The sequence below is a fragment of the Pieris rapae genome, chromosome 19, assembly GCF_905147795.1.
Source record: "Pieris rapae chromosome 19, ilPieRapa1.1, whole genome shotgun sequence".
Classification (NCBI taxonomy): Eukaryota; Metazoa; Arthropoda; class Insecta; order Lepidoptera; family Pieridae; genus Pieris; species Pieris rapae.
The window spans coordinates 7,516,166-7,522,165 of record NC_059527.1 but is presented as its reverse complement, the minus strand read 5'-3'; the positions used below and the strand labels follow the sequence as shown (position 1 = coordinate 7,522,165).

The 6,000-nt window shown below is 31.9% G+C and overlaps 1 long non-coding RNA gene across 1 annotated transcript; it reads left to right on the top strand.

The window, feature by feature from the left end:
• The first annotated feature begins 3,211 nt into the window (after window positions 1-3,211).
• LOC123690010 lies at window positions 3,212-4,970 on the top strand. The gene is made up of 4 exons (XR_006750857.1): window positions 3,212-3,604; window positions 3,920-4,084; window positions 4,407-4,492; window positions 4,848-4,970. It is a non-coding gene; the product is annotated as an uncharacterized LOC123690010 (long non-coding RNA).
• The last annotated feature ends 1,030 nt before the right edge of the window (window positions 4,971-6,000 follow it).

The following is a 6,000-nucleotide window of genomic DNA, read 5'->3' as shown; positions in this document are numbered from 1 at the left end:
AGTCCTCGAGTGCACATTCGAGGTTCGAACCTACGGCCTCAGAGATCAGAGCTATCGAATGATTTACTATATACTAGTATTAAGAATAATTAATAAAACGGTTTAAGAAATCTGATGCCAACATCGGTTGAACGACACTGTACACTGCTTCATTTAACATATTTCAATTTCATATCTTAACTAATTACTTTTCAGACGGTATATATTTTATAATTTCGTATATCGACATAATTTCTCCGGGAATAACAGGGAATATTCATGTTATTTCTTTGATATTAAGGACGCTTTTTTGGACTACACAAACAATATTGTTAAACATAGCGATATTAAGCAGTAAAGGTTGTTTGGAAACGTTGATAGATTGTGTTCCGGTAATTATTATTTACTATAAATATCATATTATGTCATGCCACAAGTATGATTACGCTGCAGTCCGATAACATTGTCGTTACTAGTTATAAATAATATGTCACAGAGCTCCTAAATTTACAAATTATGGTTTATTATAATATATGAAATAAATAAATTAAGGATTATTTGAACTAACAAATAGTCATTAATTTTTAGATGTCATTATTGTCATGTTAAAAATCATATTGATTTGATTTTTACTAATCTCTTTTTGCTAGTAACTTGAAATATTCGTTGTAAGTGTAAAAAAGATGAAACGTTGTTGAGTTTGAACGAATTTGATTGGTCTACAATAACATAATATCAGATCAGATAACATCGATAGAGAAGAATAAATATTATTTGTTCGTTCTTTTTTCAGATAAATAAAAAAAGTAATCTTGCAAGAGAACGATGGCGATCGCTATTAATCGCGTTTTATATCTTACTACGTATTGGATGTACTTTCGTTCCGTATATATACACTCGAAAATTCAAAGGTATCGGTAATTTAAATCAGAAAATATTTAAATTAGTACACCTAGGAATGAAAGGTAAAAAAAAACTTTCACAGCTCCATGCTTCCTTAAATATATTGTGAACTTACTGGAGGGCTTTTAGAAATTAGTCGTGATAATTGAAGTATTAATAGAAATTAATAAATTACATATTTTGTAGCCCAAGCCTTAACGCTTTTAAAAATTAAAAAGTAAGGAGTACATAGAAACGATTTAGTTTTGAGCATTTTTACTACTATTTCGTTGAAACAGCCACTTGGTCTCCGAAACTACAGAATGCCACCTTTGCCATTCACTCACTAACCGTTGCGTTTTTTCATTTAAAAAAAATCTTGAAAAAATAAAAACGTAATATTGAAACGAAATTTGTTTTTGAAGTAAAACTTCTTTAGGCGCATGAGGGTAAAATTTTTACAAATGTAACGTCACGCAAGTATGCAACGGAAGTGTCGAAAAAGAGAGAGAGAGCGATCGAGACCGATTGAGACAGAGTAAGACAAGGCGAACGTAGCATGAAGCAACTAGCGATGGAGTGAGAGTGGGGAGCAAGCAAGTGAGAAAGATCGAGAGAAAAAGTGAGATAGAGCGATTGTCGTATCACGCACAGTGCCATGGAGCGAGAGGTGGGAGAGAACTATAGTGAGAAAGATTAAACGAGAGAGAGAATAAGGGATATTGAGAAATAATACATGCTATATTGGTTTGTGTATTCGTTTACCAGTTAATTTATTTATATATACTTATTATTAGCACTTATACGTACAGTGAATAGAGATATACAAATACATACATGGAGTATTCGGGCTTTTACCTTTTTTTATTTATTTATTGAAAAAAAAGGCTTACCTTAGTAATTATTAATTCACAAAGATGTTTCACTTCGGACATGTGTACTTTGTACGCACGCACTTTTTTTTCTTTCAGTTGACATATTTGCGGATTGTTTTCTAAATATCATTATGGATCTTTTACAAAGTGTAATTGAGCTAAAATCGAGTTTTATTAAATTTGAAATTCATAAGTACATGGAAACAATTAAATATGAACTCATGGATATTATTGCTGACATTAAATCAGGTATGTATCTCGCACCATTTACGTCTGTTACGTACCCCTATACCATGGATTCTGCATTTTGGAATATATAAATCAACTTCCCTCATGGTGAAAAAAATTTGTTTTGCGGAATCTGGGCTGTATGCTGTTATTATAAATATCTTGTTCTTATTACGACTATACCGCGAATTTTAAATCAATTCCTGATTTGACATTAGCTACTGTCATTTTGTAAAATAATGATACAAAAGTGTAGTGATGTACACAGAGTATTTTAATAAGTCGATTCAGTTAACAAGTTCAAGTGGGGCGTGGAAAAGGTTCTCGAATTATGTAGGTAGATAATATCATCAATATCGTACAGGATCTAGATCCTGAAGTGCGTAGATTCGGGTCTAAGAATATTATTTTTGTCGTGAGTACTCGTTTTCGCAATATTAATATATTATTATATGTCATTTCTAAGTTTTTCTCTAATACTTCTTTACATATTGCACATTTGATTTTCATGACCCAAAACAGTTATCATACTACTCGATACGTACTCGACTTTTGAAGTATACTTGAAAATGATAAAAAAAACCCCTAATCCCCTCCCCCTCGAATCAAAAGACAATGAATGAATGAATGAACAAAACGTCATTATTACCATAGAAATAACTCCTCATTGAGAAGTTCAGTTAATGATAAAAAATAATTAGTAAGGCAATTTAAATATTTTATTTCCACAGATAAAAAGCCCAAACCCCCGATGTGTGATATTCGTTTATCGATTTGTGCTCTAAGCAAGGCTTTCGTGAGCACATGTAACATGATTTTTAAATTCAATACATCCGAGAATTTATTGGCCGTGACTTTAGCTTCAATGATTACAATAAATTTAGTTGGTACTGTCTCCAACTTCGCAGCAGCGATTACATCGACAGGTAAAAAAAATCAGTGGCGCTACAACCTTTTTAGGTCTTGGCCTCAGATTTCTGAATCTGTTCCATGATCATTAAATCTAATAGGCAAGAAGCTGATCAGCCTCCAGTGCCTGACACACGTGGTCGACTTTTTGGGTCTAAGACATGTCGGTTTCCTCACGATGTTTTCCTTCACCGTTCGAGCAAATGTTACGCACATAGAAAGAAAGTCCATTGGTGCACAGCCGGGGATAGAACCTACGACCTCAGGTATGAGAGTCGCACGCTCAAGCCACTAGGCCAACACTGCTACCCGCAGGATACTCACTTTATTTAGGCACCATTCCTGCGCTCAATGTTTTTAAGCTGAGTTTAAGCTAAATGAGAAATCAAGCAAGCCTATGCTTAAGCCTGGTTATGTTCACTTCTGCGTCATATATCTTTTATTGATTGTGAATGTTATTTTTCCCTATATACTGCTTTCTCTTTGTGTTTATCTATATCTATTGTAATCTTAATGAGGAAATTCTTACAGGATATGTCACCGTAATTACTTTAGAGTTGTAGTTCCATCTAGAGTTATGTTTTCAAACTTAAAATTGTAATGCTTTTTAAAAATCTTTTTCAGATTGTGAACATAAAACTGAGAAGTCTTGTGTAGAATTCGCTTGGCTGATATTACATATATTTAGAGTTATTTTGTATGTGGAAGCATCGGATCAAATAAGCAAAGAGGTAACTGTTACAAAGCATTTTTAGATTATTATTAGAATTTGTAAACTTTTATGAATGCATATGGAAAAATTTAGAGCAAGGAATTTCAAAGTATGACTCCCGCTAATATTATCAAAGTAATTTGAATTTGTTAATAGGGGTTCGTAACATTAACAATAAACATGCAACATGTATCTTGTATTGTTTACATTCTTAAATAAAAGTTTAGAATATCTGTAGATTAGAAATGTGAGCTATAAGGCCCTTTTAATAATATCTAACCTTTGACGACTAAATCAGACGATCTGGTAATTGATATTTGTAAAAATTATACAGGTGGACGTTATAAGGCTTCAAGTAGGAGAATTATCTCGACTCGTCACACCGGTCGGTGAGAAGATTCCGTTAGAAGTTGACATATTTCAAGTGGTCGTGTTAATCAATTATCCTGAAACGACTCCGATGGGTTTCTTTACAGTTTCTCGAGAATTGCTTGGACCAGTACGTGTAGTTTTTTTTCTGACCTTACATGCTTACTGTTTAAAAGCCTGTTTTGCTTATTTTTATTTATACCTTATCTTTGTATATATGAATTCCCTTAAATCGTATCGGTTTGTAAATATTTCTACTGAAAGCTGTTTTTTTTATAAACGCTTTGATGTAGAATGCAGGCGTCGCGGTGATTAGGATGATTTTTCTTATTCCGACTCGATGTACGATCATGGAATGCAGCTACAGATATACATTTGAACCACTAGATTTATATAGTGGTTAAGCATATACGAATTGCTTTGTATGTTTATCACATTTAATTTTTTTACAGATCTTTTCCACTTTTGTCACCTACGGCATTGTTATGGTCCAGATAAGTTCAAATTTCAATTACTAATGAAGATAATATTTTAAATTGTAAGTATGGATGTGTTAATATTAAAGTACCTAATACTATGCATTCGTTAGAATAATATAATTTTAATAATAGTCAAAGTCAAAAATCATTTACACTAAATGCTTCTAATGTCTGCCAGTTCTCAAATCAAGGGCGTAGAACTGAAGAGTTCTTCTCGCCCGCTCTACACCCTTGACTTGCGAACTGGTAGTAAATTAAAATTTAGAGTCAATTATCTGTTGAGTTTCAGAAGTGTACTCTATAATATGAATAAAGTTATTTAGAGTATGAGTTTATTGAAAATGGAATTATTGAGTCATAGATCAAGGAAATACAAACTAAACAAACTCATCTTCCAATAATATTTTCCTTCAGGTACTTGGAGTTGTGATGACCGTCTCTCTCTTAATGTGGCTTATATGACCTTCGCGTGCTTAATTCCTTAGTTATGTTGTTATCAATGAGATTCATATAGATATACCTAAACACAATAACGAGCGTTGTTACTTACAACGCTCGTTATTGTGTTTAGTGTATGTGCTATTTGGAAATTCAAACATATCGCAACAGATTAATTGGAGGAAAAATAAAACGAAGTTAACAGTTATATTTACAAACTAGAATTTATAATTTGTAAATATTTTAAAAATTATTATTCTAAGATCACTTACAACGGTCTCGTTTTTAATTTTAACGATTCGTCACATCAATGTTCGTTGTTTGCTTCGAGTTTACTAGGTTGATGTGACGTCTAATCTATATATAATGTTTGCTAAGAAATAAATGCTATTGTGAACATATATAAGTATGAACAGAAATTATAAATGCTAGTCTATACTAATATTATAAAGAGGAAAGGTTTGATTTTTTGTTTGTTTGTTTGTATGAATTGAATAGGCTCCGAAACTACTTGGCAGATTTGAAAAATTCTTTCACTGTTGGAAAGCTACATCATTCCTGAGTGACATAGGCTATATTTCATTTTCAAAAAAAATAGGCATCCTTACTAAAATTACGATAACATTAACATTTGTTTATTATTTGATACAATTCTAACAGATGGCGCTGAGTTAAAGGTAGTAGTTTGGCAAGACGACGTTTGCCAGGTCAGCTAGTTTTGAATAAGATACTAAAGTTTGTAACCTTTCACTCCGAGTTTTTGAAACTTTTTTATAAGCACAACAAAATTTGCTGCTAATTAATGTTTTTTAAATTATCTATTTAAATAATCTTACCTATATATTTCTAATGGTTGTGTAAATTTCGATAAAAATTTTCAATCATTTTTGCAAATAGAAGTGCGATGCAATACAATGCTGTACCCATATTTTTTTATTGTAGACACATTAAAATTATCACGCTTGGAACAATGTCTAATTTATCATCCCACCGCCTTACTATACATACTATAAACATTAAAATAATATACATATTGAAAAAATCCTTATGTTGATAAATTTATAAAATGTTTTATTTTCCACGTTCATCTGCAATCGGCTATCTGCCATAATCAGATATTTTCTGAGGT